Below are 20,114 nucleotides of genomic sequence, written 5' to 3' on the forward strand. Positions count from 1 at the left end.
TCTAACTCTTTCTCCAGTCTGTCTATGGGCTCCTTTACTGCAGTATCTGAGCACCTCACAATCTTAACTGTATTTAGCCTCACAACCCTAAGAGGTAGGACAGTGCTATTATTCACATTTTATTGATGGGGAACAGTGACACAGAAAAGCTGAAGGACTTGCTATAGGTCACACAGGAAGTCTGTTGCAGACTAGGGGCTTGAGCGCAGGTCACCTGAACTGCTGGCTAGTTCCCTACAAAAAAAGTAATTGTGGCAACGAGTCTCAGAGCCTGGGTCAGCTAATTTGGGCTCAGACTATGAGGCTAAAAATAGCAGTGTAGATGTTGCCACTTAGGCTGGAGCCTGGGCTCTGGAACTGGGCGAGTGGGGCTGGTCTCAGAGCCTGGGCTTCAGCCCAAGTGGGAATGTCTGCACTGCTATTTCTAGCCCTGTAACATGAGCCTGAGTCAGTGGACCTGGCCCTGAGGCTCACTGCTGCGGGGTTTTTTGTTTTTTTCGCTGTGCGAATGTACCCATGGACTTTAGAGTATCCTGCCTTCTGACTCTGTACTTCTAACATGAGATCAAAAATGTTTAAATAGGATTGGTGATCTGGTGTCCTCGCTGAAGTGAGGAGAGATGACTCTAAACGCATCAGGTTAGGATAAGAAGTTGTCATTTTTGCATAGACACATTTTTCCAAGGGAAATCACATCTAAAGCACTGATCAAAGTCTCTCCAGAACAGGCACACAGTTTGATTTCCAGCAGTGCTAAACACCCACAGCTCCAGCTGGAACCAGTAGGACCGCAGCATGTGCTTAAAGTTAAGCAAGTGCTTAAGTGCTTTCCTGAATAGAGATGCTTTCCTGAATGAGGGCCATAGTTTGGCTGAGCTTGCGATATATACCCATAATGCATCTCTGAACTGTCTTGGATCAGCAAAATTGGGCTGCAAATTGGCAGACTATAACAACATCCAGTAATCACCGCTGTTATTATGTATCAGAGGGGTAGCCGTGTTAGTCTGGATCTGTAAAAAGTGACAAAGAGTCCTGTGGCACCTTGTAGACTGACAGATGTATTGGAGCATAAGCTTTGGTGAGTGAATACCCACCTTGTCAGACGCATGTTATTATGGTTTACTCTCATGGTTTGATTAACAGCAATGACATTTATTCCTTACTGTTGAGAAATCTTCTGATTCCCTCTTTAATCCAAGCAGTTTCAAATTCATGCAGTGGGATGGATTAATCACACTGCATATGGAAGGCAGTAAATATTGCTTATGAAAAGAAATCAAATAAGGATCAGAACTAATGACCTGGAGCCAGATTTTGCCATTCTGAGCAGTATTTTATTTTGCATGGTCCAGTGGAGTAAGGTGAATAAGGAGGGGACAGAATCTGTTCCTTAATAAGTAATAGCTGAGTTTTAAATAAGTTACTCACGTTTTTAATTAGAGGCATGAACATCATTTTTCCCATAAATACAAATAGATGTGTTTGAAGCTAAGTTCTTGCATTGTGCTTCTCGTGATCACTGCCAGCTTACACTGGAAAACTAAAATAACTTCCTTTTACAGGGCCCCATCTCCATGTAGGGAAAAATAGCTTGAGTGTGCATTGGCAGGGTTGCCAGCTGAGCACTCCTGTGTGAGGGTGCAGGATTTGCTTCCATTATCGCAGGGTCTTTGCGCCAAGTCCCATGAAGCTTGGGAGAACCCTCACTATGCTACCTTCCCTCCTGGCTGCTGTGGGAGCCTGGATCAGGCAGGATCCATGCAACCGTCTTGGGTATGTATACACTGCAATAAAAAGCCCACAGCACTGAGTCTCAGAGTCTGGGTCAATTGACTCCTGCTTGCGGGGCTTGGCCAGTGGGGCTAAAAATAGCAGTGTAGTCATACAGGCTTGGGCTAGAGCCCTGGTTCTGAGATCCTTCCCCTGAGTGGGGAAGCCCAAACATCTACACTGCTATTTCTAGTACCACAAGCCTGAGTCAATTGACCTCGGCTCTGAGACTCGGTGCCATGGATTTTTCTTTTCAGTGTAGATGTACCCAGTGATACCTGCCCCTTCAAGTCCTCCTCTGAGAAGAATGTCGCATCATAAAGAGGAAACCAGTGTTATCTAATGCTGAGCGGGCAACGTTTTCTGCCAGTGGGATTGAGGATAGGGTGATGGCTCTGAATTTTCCTAGTGCATCCTATAAGTCTAATGTTTTGACCAATATAATATTATACTTTCTCAATAGTTTTCACTACTTTCTGGGCCAGCTAAGGGCTACGGAAGGCCCCGAATGCAGTGTAACCAATGATATATCAGTTTACTAAAATGGGGGTAGGGTACAAAGAGCCTACACAGTCCATTCGCATCCTCTGCACGCCATTGTGCCATACTCCCCTTGGGCTCCATTCACCCTAATTCATGGGCATTATTTTTAGGGCAGGGAGGAAGGCGACTGCCGACATTGTGGCTGATGAATGTACAATTTATATATAATACCAGCTGCTGGAATCAGCAGAGGCTGAGCCCTCTCATGTGACAGGGATATTAACTATTATAACTCTGAGCCATGTCAGATGTCTCAGGTCAGCACATAAAGTCTGGTCTCCTGCTAGCAGTCGTGTGTCTTACATTTATTACAGGAGTCAGCAGGCAGCATGCACATATATACACGCACACACACAGCTAGATTTCAGTAGAGCTAAATCAGAATAATGCTGAAGTACCTCCCTGGTGAATCAGACAGGCTGTGTCTAAGATACATAGTTGCCATAGAGGCTCCTGATTTCTAACACAGATAAGTTGGTTTCTTTTTCTGGATATAAGCTCTGCTCTATTTGCTCTGCAGTTGCAATAAATGCAGATAATAATCAATGGCGATAAGACTGCAATTGTTCCTCCTCTAAACATTCATGTTGATTTAAAACGAAATGCACGGTAGCTCCTTTAAGAAGTATTCTTTCTACTGTGTATACTTTAAGTACACATGGATGTCTGTTGCAGGAATCACACAGACCTGAAATGCCTTCAAGTATCTATACGTACAGTGCTTGGAGTCTGGCTTATTGTGTTTCCTTTGGGTAACTTGGATTTATGCTTGTTTGGTGTAATGAATATTAATATTAAATGAACTCATTATGATCAGTGTTATTACTGTGAATACCGAATGCATTGATACAGCTCCTAGGCAGTTTATGTTCATTGTTACTGGGAAATTAAATTTTATGTGCAAGTCTCCATGCTGCTTAGTTAAAGCGAGACACAGAGCCAGTAGCTACGGAGTCTTCAAGTCTTTCCTGGAGATGAGGTGGTTGAAAAATACCGTTTGCACCATCTCACCCTGCACTTACTGCGATTGCGTTTTGAATTTAAAAATGAGGCATGCTTACTGTGAGCCGCTCATGTGCTCTGTCTCTGGGCATACTGCACAGAACCTCTGGGCTTAAATGTGCCATAGCACAATTCTAACAAGGGATCAGGAAAGCAGGGAAATTCTGAGCCTCTTTGTGTTTAGACATTAAAGTCAGTGAACTAAAGTAAGAGCACTTGTCTGCTAAGGAAAGCTGTGGAGTTTCTGCTGTATGATCCTAAATCCAGGCAAGGTGATGCTAGGGTTAGGCACCAATGAAGGAGGATATACATAAGACAAATACAAAAGAACAGTTTAATATACAGTAGTGACATAAAGCTGTATCACCTAGGACAGATGAAACCTCAGTGGGATGGGATATGCCAGTGGCTCTCAAACTTTTTTTACTGGTGACCTCTTTCACATAGCAAGTCTCTGAGTGCTATCCCTCCACCCTCTTATAAATTAAAAACACTTTTTATGTATATTTAACACCATTATAAATGCTGGAGGCAAAGCGGGATTTGGGGTGGAGGGTGACAGCTCGCGACCCCCGTGTAATAACCTCACAACCCCCTGAGGGGTCCCAACCCCCAGTTTGAGAACCCCTGGGATATGCTCTCACTGAAATAAACAAGGTATTGCCTTCCTAATTCTCTGGGATCTGTTGAGATCCCAGAGAATTAGGATAGGCTGGAGGCACAAGATAGGCTGGAGGCACAAGGCCAAAGCCTCCTGTTACTCCACCGCCACACACACACTGTTTTCCTGGGAGCCTGACTATTGGATTCAAGCTACCAAAGCTCCTCTTTTTGTGGCTAACTCATGGACTCCCTTGGAGAAGAGTTCCTCCTTAAAGGGGAGTTCCCCAGCCTGAAAAGGGCATTGGGCAAAAGTTAATACAGGGGCTGGTCTGTCCAGAAAATTGGAATTTCAGCTAACCTACATTTTTCACATAAAATGTCTGCTTTACACAGAAAATTTTGACTTTTAATCAACACCTGTAAACCAGAAAGTTCCAAAATCAGCAAAGGGGTTAACAACTGGTGGGTTTCCAGCACTGAATGTTCTGTTTGGGTGAATAATTTCATGCTAGTGAAAGTCTAGTCATATCCACTGCAGTGGTTATAAGCCCAAGACTTTTGTTGCTAGTGCTAGCAAACCTCCTACATTCACAACCGTACAATTGCTGACTCTACTTTTTAACAAGTACTGTACTGCCTAACAGGGACAGTGTTAGAATAGATGGAAGTCTCTTTTGTGTTAGCAGTTGTATACCACAATGCTTTTACCTTGGCTAATTCCCACCGCTTCTAACTGTTTATACTGTTCAGTAGCTCCTGCGAATGCAGCCCTTGTTACTTGTTCTGTACACCGTATATTATAGAAGCCCGTGATACTATGTGTGTAGGTAAGAGTCAGGTGATATTTCACTTCTGAACCTGAATTTATAATTAGCCCATAAAAAGTCACTCCAGAGTGAAATAGGGCAAAGTTTCATCTTAGTTTGTTTTTAAAAACACATAAACATGTGGGCTTTAAAGGGAGTGAAGAAAAGAAGAATTAGAATGATTATTAAGAGTATTTTATATGGACATGGCAACTTTCATTACAGATGTTGGGCACAATTCTTAGGATAGAGACGTCTGCCACATGGAGCACACCAGAGCTCTGGCTTGACTAGACTCCTTAGCCACACAGGTGACCTACATAGGAACCTAGAGGGTAGGGTCCCTGCTGTCAATCTGACTTCAAAGCAGGAGCGGGCCTCTTCTGTGGCTGTGGCCTACTGCACCCATTACTCACGTGACATTCCGAATACACAGAGCGCCACATCAGTTCCCTACAGATCAGCCACTTTGTGCCTCTAACAGGTTTATAATACCGGTCACGAATCAATAGTTGATTTGGTATTAAGAGAAAAAAAATTTAAAAACGCTGAGATGACAGGCCAGATCGGTGCCCTGGCACAACCCCATTGACTATTGCAACCCCGCTCTAGTCTACAGGGTGATGCAAAGGGTAAACAAAAGGTGGATTTGTCCCACTGAATTTAAAATCCGCACACTGCAGCCATGTCGCACATTTCACAAATTTAAAACTTCTTTTCTGCATTTTTTTACATTATAATTATGCCTTCAAATTATGTCATTATTTTACAGTAACATTAATTGCATAAATAGATATATAGTCATTGCAATGACTATATAACTATTCTACAAACTTCAAAATTGCCTTTGAAATTTGAAAAAAATCACTGGAAAAAGGGTCTGATTGTTGTGAGAAAACTCCACAAAAATGAAGAAATTCACAAAAAGAGTGGAGAGTGCTTAGAGGATTGAGCCCTAACCTTCCAATATTCATAAATTATGGGTTGGACAATAGAGACCCTTTAATCAGACTCTCCTATAGCCCTTATTATGAATTCCTTTCTTTTGGGGGCTTGCCTGACAACTGTGGAGGGAGATTGTGCAGGAGAATTTCAGGGAGTTAAGAATCTGCTTTATGCCCCGGCATGGACTTTCTAGACTGCAAATTAATGCATGCTGGACTAAACAGATGCTGTGTGCAATGCCAGTTCCCCCAGCTAAGTTGGTGCCGGGGATGCTGTAATTTGCCAATAGGACAGGCTAGCAGTCAATCACTTCCCTCTGCCCCCACCGCAAGGAGGAAGCAGGGAGGGAGTTGTTTCCCCCACCCTTTGCACTGGGGGCTTTAATAATAGGATGGCTGTGATAAGGCCCTTAGTTACACTTACTCATCCCTACTATTTTCAATGAGTGGAATTCAGTAAACATTTCTGCTGATGATACAAGAGCCAGAAGAGAAGCCAGTTGCTTCTACCAGACTTGTGCCGGCTCTGCAAGGGTAACAGGAGGCAAAAGGAATTATTACAAGGAAGTCCCATGGCCTGTGTTGTGTAGGAGGTCAGACGAGATGATTGCAAGAGCCCCTTCTGGCCTTAAGTCTATCAATCTATGAAGCAGAAAAAAAGTACTTTGTCCTAATGGTCAGCAATATGACTCTGTAGTCATAGATTTTAAGGCCAGAAGGGGCCATTGTGATCATCTACTGTGAACCCCTGGATAACACAGGCTAGACTCACCCATAACTTCTGCATCAAGCCCACCACTTGTGTTTGAGCTAAAGCATCTCTTAAAAAAGATATCCAGTCACGAGTTAAAGACTGAAAGTGATGGAGAGTTCACCACAACTCTACGTAAATTGTTCCAATAATTAACTACCCTCACCATGAACTTTTTTGGCCTTATTTCTAGTCTGAATTTGTCAAGCTTTAGCGTTCAACCATTGGCTCTCATCATGCCTCTTCCTGCTAGATTAAAGAGCTGCCGACTATCAGAAATCTCTTCTGCTCAGGGCGCAGGTTTGCTGAGCAAAATAGAGCCATGTGTTACATACTCAGTGTTCAGAGCAAACCTGCATTTAACGTTGCCTTTTTGTTCTGGTTGGCTCCTGCTATATGCTGCCTTCTCTATTTCTTCAATACCTTCTTCGTAATGAAGTGACCAGAACTGTCAACGTTTTCGCCAAATGTGACTTCTCCCTCTGCTAACCCCATTTCCACTGCAAGACAGGAGGTCTCTGATTCAGACAAGACTTCATGCTTTTATATATGCAACCAAGAACTTAACTGTTTTAACTTTGCCTCCAGTTTCATTCATTCCTTCTCCTAAGTCCTGGTAATCAAAATAGGTGATCAAAACGTATCCTAATATTCCATGTCTCGCCACTAGTTTGTGTCATTTCCTTATGCATTCAAGTGCTATAGTTCATCTCTAATACCATAACAGAGGAACTTGTAGATTAATAGGATACTGTATCAAAGGCATTCTTAAAATTCAGAAAAATTGTGTTGGCAGTGTCCCTCCATTAGCTCTCTTGCATCTTCAAAACACTTGGTTAGGAATACTCACCCATTTTATTAATTCATCCTGAATGTCTTTCAGCACATCATAATGTTCCAGATATTTCCCTACTCTGTCTCTAATTAGTGCTTTTAGTATTTGGTACAATGATAAAGTCAAATCTGTAGATCAGTTGTTTAGCCAAGAATCATAGGACTGGAAGGAACCTTGAGAGGTCATCTAATCTAGTCCCCTGCACTAAGGCAGGACTAAGTATTATAGACCAATCCTGACAGGTGTTTGTCTAACCTGCTCTTAAAAATCTCCAATGATGGAGATTCCACAACCTCCCTGGGCAATTTATTCTAGTGCTTAACCACCCTGACAGGAAGTTTTTCCTAATGTCCAACCTAAACCTCCCTTGCTGCAATTTAAGCCCATTGCTTCTTGTCCTATTATCAGAGGTTAAGAAGAACAATTCTTCTCCCTCCCCCTTGTAACAACCTTTTATGTATTTGAAAACTATTATCATGACCCCTCAGTTTTCTCTTTTCCAGATGAATCTTCCCTTATAGGTCATGTTTTCTAGACCTTTAATCATTTTTGTTGCTCTTTTCTGGACTTTCTCCAATTTGTCCACATCTTTCCTGAAATGTGGCACCCAGAACCAGACTCAATATTCCAGTTAAGGCCTAATCAGCGTGAAGTAGAGCGGAAGAATTACTTCTCGTGTCTTGCTTTCAACACTCCTGCTTATATATCCTAGAATGATGTTCATTTTTTTTTGCAATAGAGTTACACTGTTGACTCATATTTAGCTTGTGGTCCACTATGACTCTCACATACCTTTCTGCAGGACTCCTTCCTAGGCAGTCATTTCCCATTTTGTACATGTGCAACTGATTGTTCCTTCCTAAATGGAGTACTTGACATGTGTCCTTATTGAATTTCATCCTATTTACTTCAGACCATTTCTTCAATTTGTCCAGGTCATTTTGAATTTTAAGCCTATCCTCCAAAGCACTTGCAAACCCTCCCAGCTTGGTATTGTTCACAAACTGTATAAGTGTATTCTCTATGCCATTATCTAAATCATTGATGAAGATATTGAACAGAACCGGACCCAGAATCTGCTGTTAGGGTATTGCCAGTTAGTTTTGGTACCATTTCCTGCTTTTTAAAGAGGGTTTGGTTTTGTTTTGTTTTGTTTTTATTCCAAGTCCTCTACTCTTTCTGCTTTGCATCTCCCTTAAGAAGTTTTGGATGGATTTTAGAATTTAATCAATGTTTTTAGTCATCAGGCTAGCTTCAGTCATTTTTGTCTCCTTGTCCCTGGGAAATGTCTAATGTCATATATCTGTTTCTAGCTCCTGTATTGGAAAGCCAACATCATAAAACAGTTTTTTTGCCTAAGTCCCAGAGAGCGAACCTAGGTATAAACAGAAATTGAAACTGACTGATCTAATTTTATTGCTTAGGATGAGTAGAATATAAAAAAGCATCAAATCTGATGTCAAATAAATTAGATTAAAACAGTTCAGGTTTACTGATCTATCTTAAAAGATAGAAAATTTACAATATCTCTTTAAAATACGCTAAATTTGTGACAGAAAAAAAAAAGAGGGAAATTCATATGTAGGGATCAAACAAAACACATGTGCGCCAACACTTAGCTATAGCAGGGTACTTTTTTAGTGCCAGATTCCATAGCCTTATGACAAGTAGTCCCTCACTCCATAAGCAGGCCTACTGAAATTAGCAGTGCTGCTCACAGAGAAAGGCACAGCATAAGTAAGGGTATCAGAAGCTGGCTCTTAACATTCCCCATGCTAGCTAGCTGTTGAAGGTCATGTTGCAAGAGTTGCCCTACACTGTGTGACAGAGTCAGGCCAGATGGCTACAAGAGAGTGGTCGAAGGTAGACACAGTAGCTCCAGGTTAAGCAGGTCCCTTTTCCCTGAGTAAGATAACGGACTATTCCAGAACACTCAGGAACTTTCTAGAACTAATTACGGCAGGCCGAAAAATTAGGACACCTGTGGCCAATTGGGAAGTTACTAGAATTAATGAAGGCTAATCAGGACACCTGGTTTAAAAAGGCTCTCTCTCCAGTTAGTGAGGTGTGCGTAAGGAGCTGGGAGTGAGAGGATGTGATGCTGGAGGACTGAGAAGTACAAGCGTTAACAGACATCAGGAGGAAGGTCCTGTGGTGAGAACACAGTAGGTGTTGGAAGGAGGCCATGGGGAAGTAGCCCAGGGAGTTGTAGCTATTCCAGAAGGCACTCTAGACAGCTGCAGTCCACAGGGCCCTGCGCTGGAACCAGGGTAGAGAGTGGGCCCAGGTTCCCCCCAAAACCTCCCAACTCCTGATCCAACACAGGAAGATCTCTGAAGCTAGCAAAATCCGCCAATAAGCCCAGGACCCACCAAGGTAGAGGAGGAACTTTATCACAACGGCTAATCTTGTCCCTCTTGTTTTTTCTCTGACATACATTTAGATCCAGATTAACCTTTCTAGTTTTGGAAAGTATTTGTTCTGGGGTTTGGGGTTTGGACACACATTTGCTACTAATTTAATATATAGTTGGGATCAACTAGCTGTGCTCTTGCCTTGCAGCAGGATTACCCTCCCCCAGTTAGAATTATCGTGAGTTCACACTCCCACCAAAGGACAGTAACCAGTCCAGGGGACCACAGCTGTACTTTGCAAGAGCTATCAGTATGTGAAATGGAAATGTACTGAGCTTCACTGTCAGTGGTTTAAAATCAGGAGCATCTGCCTCATCTATGAATAGCTGTTGGCTCAGTTAACAAACAAGAGAACTTGCAGCTGATTCAGTTCATCGTCTTTTCTCAAAAAAAAAAAAAAAAAGTCCATGGCTATAAAGGGAGTGACTGCCAAATATTTCTAAACTCACTGATGAGGCACCCAGTGAGTTTCCAAAAACCTTTTTTATTCAGGAAGCACAGCTGGAAGAGTGGGTGAGACTGACCAGAAAGACCTGACCCCAGATTTTTCAAATGCACAGAATCCTCAGGGAGGGTCAGAGTTGGGAAAGAATCCACTTTAGGCACCTAAATAGGTACCAATTTTTAAAAAAAATGCTCAGCACCAAGAAGATCGATTTGTGATATATGTGGCCAGATTTTCAAAAGAGTTCAGTATGCAACATGCTGAGTTTTTGGAAATGTGAAAACTTATTTTGGTGCCTAAGTGGGAGCTGAGCTCTTTTAAAAACCTATTCCTGACTTGTGGGTGCCAAATTCACTTGAAAATTTAACCTATAATGCAAGTGGCTCCTCTGCAACCAAGTAGATGGTTACAAAAATATATAAGCCTCCACAACACACACACTTTAAAATGCACTGACATGCCAAGAGTCATCCCATCATTGCAGATACTTTACACAGCCCTTAGTGGTACCAAGGGATGTTTGTAGCTGGCCCAGGAAGTTAATAGTGGAGCCTGGGCACAGTGTGTTCATCATTCAGGAGGACAGAAGCAGTTGCACTGAAGCACTACAGGAAGGATCAAGGTGCAGTAGTCGATGTATTGCTGTAAACCCACGCTGGATGGAGGGCAGAAAAAAATCTTGGGAAAACAGCAGGATAGACAACTCTGCAGAGTTCAAGGGCTAGGACAATGGACTAGGAAATAATGATTAGGACTGGTCAAAACTTTTCCTCTGGAACTGCTTCTGACTAAATTAATTTTTTTGCCAAAAAAGTATCACGTTCTTTGAAAATGGTCACATTTTTTTGGCCAAAAATCCCTGAATACCCCAAAACATAAAAGTTTTTGTTTTATAGGTGAAAATAAAAAAAAAAAAAGATTAGGAAAAGCCACTGAAGTGCCTCAATAAGAGTTGTTGTTTGAGTACCTTCTGCCCCATTCTCTTCTATGGACTTCTGAATTGGACTACCCTTCCCATGAGTCCATGGAATGCCCATGATGCATTATAGCAGAGCATCAAGAGGAGCGACTATGGTGCATCATGGGAGATGTAGTCTGGCCAGGGATTATACCCCCTAAACATATTTTTCATATGGGCCATATCCATTTGGTATAAAATGACTTGGTAGCCAATGTAAAGATACTGCCTTCCTTATTTGTTAAATGCTGATAAGGAAAAAAAATAATTAGAGCTATAAAAAGAAGCAAAGCTAGATGGGGTGGGGTAGCGTGGAGGGGACATAGAGGAGGTTTAGATTTAGAATGCTAATGATTACTTTATCCAAATCAGTTGGATGGCTATTTCTTTTAAAGTATTATTGCCACCAGATTCCCAGCCCTGTTCTAAATCATCGCAGCATCTCATCAAGAAGCCTTTCTTTGCATTAAGAAATCAAGAGCGCACAATTATGGGTTTCTTTTCCCTTTGCATAACAAAATGGAGAGATTATCATCAAGTTACTATTCAGATTTTAGGAGGATTTTTTTTTTTTTGAAAAAGAACCATCTTTATCTATTAGAGCTCCCTGTTCAGGCCAGCACACTGTAATGATTACTCCTGTAAAGGGTTCGGAGGAGATGTGCTCTATTTCATTCTCAATGAGGGTTGATGGCATTTTGAGAGGCTCAGAATAGCCTTTGATTACTGTATAAAAAAGAATGGGGAAGCTGGTTATGTAGTGGGGGATTGCCACGAGCGCTCCTCATCAGCTTTCTATTATGCTTTTCCTGCTGGGAACATATCACAATCACAAATCACAAGCATGTTGTGTTTTTATTCTTATTTTCCCTGCATTTCAAAAGTTGTGGGCTTTAAAGTTCAGAGTTCTGGTTTAACAGCCGTGTACAAAGGGGTGATTTTCGGACTCTGTGCTCAGTCAGGTACCACTGCATAAAAGCGAGGTCAACATCTTGACCCTGTCATTGCAAGTATTCTCCTCTAAACTGTGGGGACCTGCCAGATGTTATAGGGGTATCATTCGTTGTACAATGCAAGGGCCCCAGTACTGGAGAAAAAATGACAGGGAATCAATCCTGAGGAAAGTGAAATGGATTGAAAAGAAGGATTAGAGAGAGGGATAAGAATATGGAGCCTTTCTCCCCACCGCCGTGCTGGTTGGCTTTCCTTCCAGCCTGTTTGGTGCCCAAACTGCATTAATGTAAAGTAAGTCAATTTTACATGAAAAAAATACTCGCTCATGTATCAATATGTCCAGATGAAAACCAATTCGTTATTATGAAGGTTTAAGCCTGTTTTTCATGACTTTCCCAATACTTCCACTGATGTCTTTTCAACAGATATTTAATGCTGTGCAGCAGAACACTTATGTTTTATTCACAGACAAGGTATAGCGCTGGGCAATGGCCGTGTACTTGGATCCCCAGCTGCAAGGCTGTGGAGAGCAGCTCATTCTAAAACGTATGATCATGAATGTGGCTGGGGCCATTTTAGCCCCCGGCATAAACTGGATCAACCTCAGAGGCCACAGACTCTGCCAGCAATTGCCGGAATACCAGATGTTCTGACTTCCCTCTCCTGTTTTTTGGTGCACCAGCTCTCTATGAACCAGGACTTCCCCTACACGGGAAATTCACTGCTGTCCTATTAGGGCAACTTTCCAACTCCTTTGAACTGTTTGAGATTGGATAACAGCAAGGGGCAAAGACACCCTCTTACAAAAAGGTCCCTGGACTCTTTAATGTCCCCACAGAGCAGACAAGACCTTGTTTTTTAAGGTCTCCTCTGAAAGTCCCATGCACAGTAAGCTGCATGGAATCTAATTTATCTTGCTTGGAAGAACTGGCGAGTTGAATCGAGTCGACCCTGTTGGGATAGCTGCAGGGAATCTAGGTGTTTAAAAGCTGAGACTTAGTCTACAAAGCCCTCTAGATATCATTGTACAAACATTGATTCATTTATATGTATCATTATATAGACCGATTTTGTTTTACAAAATTGCCCTTCCTCCTTTTAGTTTAGGGTCAGATATATTTGTTGTGGGCAGTCTAAAGCCAGAGCAGAGTAAGCGCTTCACTCAGTGGTCAGAAGGAGGCCGTGAATCTTCTGGGAAGAGGTGGATGTTCTCCAGGGGAGCTGTTTCCAATTTCAATTTCATTTCAGTTTGGATCAGTTGTAAATAGCAGCCTGTTCCTTTGAAATGTATCTGGTGTTTGCTCTGGGCTGACGGGACAGCTATGCATTGTTTGTTCTGTCTGCAGCACTACCAGAGTATCCAAAGCACATTATTCAGGTCCACTGGCATTAACCAGCTGTCCTTATTTCAGACGGACTGCTGAAATCTTACAGCAGCAGCTGTGCAGTCAGGTACATTTAGGAGGCTGGAGTTTGGTGACTTAAAGCTGGGTGCTCACTCGGTTTCTATCAAGACAGTTTCTGCTGATTAGCTATTCTGATACAAACAGCCCTGGTATAGAATTCCACAAGGGAGGTAGGCAGAGCACGTGTGAGGTCTGAAATGCATGTGTAAGAGATATCATAAACTGCATTGTGGTGCAGTCATTTTACTCCTGTGCAAAATGGGTGTGACATGTTGTCATTGTTGGGAGTATTTTACTCTTACTTTGCACTCACTTTACGCAGGTGTAAATAACTATCCAAGGTGCAACAGGGAATAGTGAAGTAGGGGAAGGAGATTTGTATGTGAGAATGAGAGAAAGATATATGAGACAAATCCTGAGGTTGTTGCTCCATTGTTACTAAAGCAAACTCCAAGAGCCTGGTGCTGGGTAAGCTCAGTTGCCTTCTTTTCTGAGTACCACGAAGTAGAGCTGTTAAACAATGTCCTTTAAAAAATTCATAATTTCCTGTGAAATTTTTTTTGATGAAAAAAACAGACCCCAAACTCATTTTTAAACCATAAACAGAATCAAGCTGTGCAGATTTTCCCATATATATATATATATATATATTTTTGGTTTTCAATTTCCATTTTTTGGGTTAAAAAACAGAACTTTTCAACCAAAATGAAAATTTTCACTTTGGTTGAAAGAGCCCTTTTTAGTCCAAAAATGTTGCACAACAAACCTTTTTTGACTAGCTCCAGCAGTGAGTCATTTTGATAGGGCATAAACCCTGATGCCTGAGAGCACTTACCCAGCAGTCCTACCAGAGATTTCAGCAGGGTTTTAACTCCCAATGTGACAGCTCTTCTCTGCTACATAAATTGCCAAGTATGTCAGGCAAAATGCACCTCTAGTCCTGACCACTGGACAATATACATCTGAGTGTTTTTTGGAACCATCCGATGAATTCAATAGAACCACATGGCAGCCCAGATACTTTAGTGGAGGTCCAGCAACAAAGCAGTTAAAAGAACGTATTAGAGTCAAATTTAGCCACACATCTGCTGACTAACAGAAGTATTCTACCTGAGTACAAGCCTGCCTGACCCCCCCCCCCCCGGGTCTGTACTCAGGTGGCTACCCTGCCATTGCCCATGCTGCCATGTTCACACTGGTAGTTTGAGTGTGCTAGCTCAAGCAAACCCAGCATGTGCGTCTCTGCTGTAATCAGTGGGGCTATTTGCAGAGTTAGGTGTGGCTCAGCTTGAGCTTGGCAGACTCTGCCCTGTCATAAGGCAAACACTCTGGATAATGTGAATTTAGGGTTGATTTATAACAAGAAGTGGCTCCAGTTTTGCGAACTTCCCCATCGAATGTTTGTGTTTCCTGCCTGACAACAATGAAAACCAGCATCCCAGCGGCACTCAGCGCTGCTGTGGGAAAGAACCAGACTTGGGGATGTTGGACCCTCACCAGGGATGAAAGGGATGTGGGTGCAGGGGTGAGCACCCCAAGTACCATCTGGTAGTTTCAAGACTCACTGATTCTCAGCACTTCCTGCCCCCTGAAAGATGCTGAGTGCAGCTCTGGAAAGACTGTGCATCCAATCAACCTGGTCAAGGCGGGGGAAGTGGGGAAGATGCTGTGATCAGGGTCCCATAAGCACTGCAGAAGGGGCTAAGGAAATGGAGTGTGAGAAACACAGCTTGGAACGATAATGTGGGCAAGATCCCATCAGCGTAAAATGAAAGGAGGCGCAGAAGAGATACTATTCCAATGGCTGTGTAGAGTCCAGTATGGAGTAGGTGGTTTATCTTTGTTTTCATTACATTTTAATGCACCACCACAACAACATTATGTCCTTGCTATGAAGAGAGGAGCTATTGACCGAGAGAGACTGCAGAGGCCAGGAAATGGAAAACAGATTAGCAGACAGAGAGCAATAACACAAAGCAATACCCACAAAGGTCTTATTTACTTTTGTTTTACTGAGGCTCATTTTACACACATGTTAGAAGTTATAATAGTTCCTATGTCTTTGGCATTTAATATGACAAGGCCCTCTGGAAGGGCATAGGGAACATTTTTGCCTGTTTTAATGTTTTGCCTGTTGTACTTTGCCTTGTGCTTGAAATGGAGTCACAGGCCAAAAAAGTTGGAGTCTTACACGTTCCTTGTGAGGGATGCTGATGGACCGTTAGAAATACTGGGTTCCCGATAGCCTATAATCAGGGTTTAAATTTAGGGGGCTGTATCTAACATAGATGTCCTGCCTACATGTTCAAAAGTGATCACTGAGTTTTTCAGTACCCATTGTGAGATACTTTAAATAAAATTGGCTGATTTTTCAGAAAGTGCTGAGCATATGCCCTCTGATAATCAGACTTCCTCAAGAGGGATCTCAAATTGAGCACCCAGCCTGGAGCAAAGCAAAAACCACTAGTTGCTTTCAGCAATCTAGGCCCTGTATGTGAGGGAAAAGGCACAGTATAGAGTTCTGTTTATTTTCTATCATTCAGACCCTACTTATATTAAAACTTTTCTTTCCAATGAGTCAGTGTGTAAAATGCAAGAACAAACCAAACCAAAAAAATCATAATCCACAAAGTATTTATAATCCAAAAAGATTTATAATTTCAGCTATTGAAACTTCACCATTGGAAATATAAAAAGTATTCCATGCCACACACACTCGCCTCCCAAAATGTAATTTGCTGGCCAACTAAAAGTGACACAATAAAATAAAAGTTGGCTTGGTTCTTAAGTATGAAAAGTTGTTTTTGAAGCCTACAAAATTATGACATTACATTGTAATTAGGAGGCAATTTACCAACATTTAAACAACAATTATATCGCATTTTCAACCCACTAATTTGCACCACAGCTGTTCTCTTTGCCTCCTATTTTGGAAAAATGACTGCGGAGCTTTAATGATGGCAAAAAATAAAATGAATGTAAAAAGAAACTGCTCAGACAACAATAGATATGAAAAGAGCCTTGGTTAGTAGTCTATGGTGAGAATTCTGTGGTTAGCATTTATGGCAAGATAAAGGAAATGCATGAGGAAAACATCATTACTGTGATGTTACTTGGCAGCATGTGTAGTATGCAGGTTGCTGACCAGAGGGTTGTGAGCATAAGCTACCATAAATGCATTCATGTTGGTACGTCCTCTCCCGATATCTTAGAATGGGGTTATTCTAAGAGGGTCTGGTAATGGGTTATTCTAAGGGAGTCACTTAATTTGTTACGGTCATGCAGTGTATATTTAATTGAAAGCCTAATAGCCAAGAAAATGTGGAGACAGCATAGAGTTTTTAGGGATGACTGCATGATTCATGGTTAATGGAGCAAGGCAAACTCATGGTCGGATCATCTTAGAACAAACAAAAATAGAAGGTGTATTGTTGTGTATTCCTTCCCTGTTATACAAATATGATTCCATTCAAACTGAAGAATATATTTGTTCCCATTGCAAAGAAGTAAGGCAGCAAAAAGTCCTGTTTCTCCCAGCTGACAGACTCCTATTGACTCAACTCCTCTTTTGTTGTTGCTTTCTGCAGCCTAGAGGCATAGGACCCCCATGTTGGTTCATACACAGGGTTCCTCTGGCATCTGACTCTTTTACACTTTTCTAATCTCCTGGACAGTAGGAAAGAAGTTGAGATAATCATAGAATCATAGAATATCAGGGTTGGAAGAGACCTCAAGAGGTCATCTAGTCCAACCCCCTGCTCAAAGCAGGACCAACACCAATTAAATCATCCCAGCCGGGGCTTTGTCAAGCCTGACCTTAAAAACCTCTAAGGATGGAGATTCCACCACCTCCCTAGGTAACCCATTCCAGTGATCAGAGGACAGATGAAGACAAAAACGGAGCACTAAGCGATAGGTAACAAACTCCCATCTCTGATTCAGGGTACTCACTGTTTCCAAGAGTGCCCCTCTTAGATCATTGCTCCCTAGTTCTCGATTCACAAAGGACCAGTCTGCAATCATCAGTTTTGCCTGAAGCCTCTGACTTCTCCACAGATTCCTGCTTGTCTCCCTTCAGTCCTTGCCTCTGCCCCATTTTTTTGGAGTAGGCCAGGAATGTTCCCTGAATGTAGCATTTTAGGGGAAGAGGGTTTTCTTTTGAGCCCAGGATCTTGCCTTTCAGTGTGCCAGTTCTTCCCTGGTGCGGTAATAGCCACTGCTAGTAGTTCTGATCAGCAGCTGTCAGCATGGGGCACATCTTTCCCTAACCTTGATCTGTCTCCTTCTCAGTTGCGGTCTTGTTGCCAGATCCCAGCCCCCAAAAAAAAATCCTGATGGATGACATTATTTCTGGGGAACAGGCAAGGCCAGTAGTGTTCAGATCTCAGTGGGCAGCTCTCCACCTCTTGTATCCAACATCTTTTCCCTGCTTAAAAGGATACACTCTAGTGCCCCAAATCCACCTCCAAGATCCTACAACTTGCAGAAGATTGGTTGACAGTGATCCCAACTCAGAGACGGTATTCAAGCGCCTGTTGCAGGTCTCGATGTCTCTCTGCTGCCATGAACACACTCTTGTAAAGTGTCTTCTGGTTTCTCTTCCCCAGCAGCTCCTCTTTTCTCTTGGTGGGGATAGGCTTAGGGAGGCAGTTGCAAAATTGGTAGCTTCCTTCCCTCTATCCTCTACGCCTTCATGATGAACAGCTAAGTACATAAGCCTCTTGCTAACCCTAGAGAGACAGTGCATACAGTGCACTCCCTCTTTTCTCAGAGGAGTCATCCCAAATTGCAAATATCCCTAGAGGTGGATGTGAAAGTCCTGAAACTCTCCTCCAAATCAGCCTTCCTAATGGGCACCATACGTTGGGCCATCTGTCAGATGCTATGGAAGAGCGGTGGAAGTTGCCATGCCTCTGGAGGTTGCATTTCATGCTGTTTTGCAGCTCAGGCTGCTCAAGGGAGAGGATTTTTTTGCATACAGCTGGGACAGGACTGAGGCATTTTCTTGCTGTCTCCTCCAAGTCCTCTTCATCCCCCTGCCTTGGACAGTGCTTTCCATGCAGCTTGTACTATCCTCCGTTCTAGACCTGGCAGCAGCCACAGCTGGCTCAGAAATGACAACTCTGTTCCCAGAGCAGCTCTGCCCTTCAGAAGTAGAAAGCTATTTGGCAAGGACTTAAGGAACACAGCCAGGCACTCCAGCCTCCAACCAGAGCCCCGTGCTCTACCACACTCAGTGAGCATTGTTATTTTATTCCCAGAGGAACTGTAGTTGGGGATTATTTCCTCTCCATCCATGTTCCGCATTCCTTTGGGGTTATTTGAAGATCCAGGGTACCCAGCACACTTATAAGACCAAATTTTGCCTTCAGATTCCCCTGCATGGCTCCAAAAGGCCGTATTTTGGCCCTGGATGCTAACTTAAACCTCTCCCCTTCCAAATTAGGATAAAATTCTCAGCAGGTTTCTCCCAAGCTGTCTAGTTTAATCAGCCCTGAAGGGGAGATAGCTTTCCAGGCCTGCAGCTTCTCCTGTTATTGGGGCATGAGGGACAACAGATTGAGCAGGCAGGAGCTGAATGCTCCTTGGACACACTGGTCTTCAAATCGTTCTCCCAAGAGCATACACTGGGACTTCTCCGGTCCCTTCTCTGGATTCAGGGGCCAATCCTCTGCTCAGTGTGATGATCCAGGCTTCAGCTCTGGAAGCTCAGCTCCAGGAGCTCGTCAAGGAAATTACTGCAAAAGCCACTAACAGCTATGCTGTTCTTAGTATTGTTTCCTGATTCCCCCAAAAGAGGAGATTCATAGCTCGTTTTGGAGGCTTCTCAGTCATAAACTTCATTTCCTGAGGCAGATTGCAGACAGAAGGCTATCCTGTAGGGCCTGCCTCCTGAATACTTGCTTTGTTCGATGGGCCTGAAAGGTACTGATGTTTGCTTGTCATTGTCAAGCCCTCATACCAGCAGTTATTTCGGTTTTGCAGACAAGCCTTTTCAGTTCTATCTTTTTGGTCTTAATTTAGCCCGTCAATTCTCACAAGCTGTTGATGGTCTTATTCCACTGCACGGTGCTGTTAAGAGATAACACCTTTCCCTTCCTGAACAGTCTCTTTCACTACAGAATTAAAGACAATATCGTGATGCATACACATGGGGTGAGGGGAATTAAGCCTGCACTGTTTGCTGACATGAGAGGAAGTAGATTCAGGATTCCAGGTTCCCTAGAGAAGTGTGTTTTAGTGGTTATCGTCCATTTCTGCTTCTGCCTCCAGCCTGTTGCTGTCCCTCCATACTCCTACTCACTCACCCCACTGACTAGGGGAAAAAGGGGACTGTCTTTGAGATTGGTGTATGCTAAAGCTGCATGCACTTTTTGGATGCAAATTCCACCCCCCAACATTTTCTCACATTTTCCTCCTGCCCTGCTTTTTTCCAGTCCAAAGAAATGGGCCACATTTTTTAAAAGTAAGAAAAAGTGGAATTTTTTCCTCATTGAAACTAAATAAAATATTTCAACTAAATTCAATTAATTTTTTATCAATAACAATTTTTTTTAAAAAAATTGAATTCAGATAAAATTTTCAAAAATGTTAATGGCAAAAAATATTAGTTTTGACCAGCTTCTAGTGTGCGCAGACCTGGTGTGAGAGCCTCACTGCTGTGCTGGCCTATTACAGCA

The 20,114-nt window shown here is 42.7% G+C and overlaps 1 protein-coding gene across 6 annotated transcripts in view; it reads left to right on the plus strand.

The window, feature by feature from the left end:
* ERBB4 (erb-b2 receptor tyrosine kinase 4) overlaps positions 1 to 20,114 on the plus strand; it is a 1,018,488-nt gene that overhangs the window by 983,361 nt on the left and 15,013 nt on the right. The window lies entirely within an intron of this gene.

The sequence above is a fragment of the Gopherus flavomarginatus genome, chromosome 10, assembly GCF_025201925.1.
Source record: "Gopherus flavomarginatus isolate rGopFla2 chromosome 10, rGopFla2.mat.asm, whole genome shotgun sequence".
Classification (NCBI taxonomy): Eukaryota; Metazoa; Chordata; order Testudines; family Testudinidae; genus Gopherus; species Gopherus flavomarginatus.